We start from the raw sequence: 682 nt of genomic DNA on the forward strand, positions 1-682 counted from the left end.
CTCCCGGCCACCGCAGCCTCGACCTGCTGGGCTTCGGCGATCCTTCTGCTTCGGCCTTCCGAGTAGCCAGAACTGCAGGTGTGCGCTACCACACTCAGCTAGTTTTTGATTTATTGTAGAGATGAGGTCTCGCCAGGTTGCCCAGGCGGGTCTTGAACCCTGGGCTCAGACAATCCCCTCGCCTCGGCTTCCCAAAGTGCAGGATGACAGGCTGAGCCGCCGAGCCCAGCCCTACGAGTCCATTTAGACCCTCCGTGTCCAGTAGACGCACATAGCTGTCCCTCAGATTGTTTCTAGGATCCTTTTCAGATAACAGAATCCACAGATGCTCAAGTCCCTGGTGTAAGATGCAGTAACATTTGTATATAACTTATGCACTTCCTTCTGTCTACTTTAAATAATCTCTAGATTACTTGTAATGCCTAGTATAATGTAAAAGCTGTGTAAATAATGATGTTGTATTTTTCAGGGAATAACGAAAAAAAAGTCTGTACAAGTTAAATACAGATGCAGTTTTTTAAAGAATTTTTTTGAGTTGAGATCTCAGGCTAGAGTGCAGCGGCACACTCACGGCCACTCCAGCTTCGACCTGCAGGGCTCTGGCGATCTTTCCACTTCAGCCTTCCAAGTAGCCAGAACTACAGGCATGTTCTACCATGCCCAGCTAATTTTTTTTTTTTTT

The 682-nt window shown here is 47.2% G+C and overlaps 1 protein-coding gene across 1 annotated transcript in view; it reads left to right on the forward strand.

Moving 5' to 3' along the window:
* Positions 1-682, forward strand: part of DDX24 (DEAD-box helicase 24) — a 28439-nt gene that overhangs the window by 1675 nt on the left and 26082 nt on the right. The gene's annotated exons all lie outside the window — the stretch shown is intronic.

Source organism: Carlito syrichta, unplaced genomic scaffold (genome assembly GCF_000164805.1).
Source record: "Carlito syrichta isolate Samal-C Ts95f unplaced genomic scaffold, Tarsius_syrichta-2.0.1 Scaffold302408, whole genome shotgun sequence".
Taxonomy (NCBI): Eukaryota; Metazoa; Chordata; class Mammalia; order Primates; family Tarsiidae; genus Carlito; species Carlito syrichta.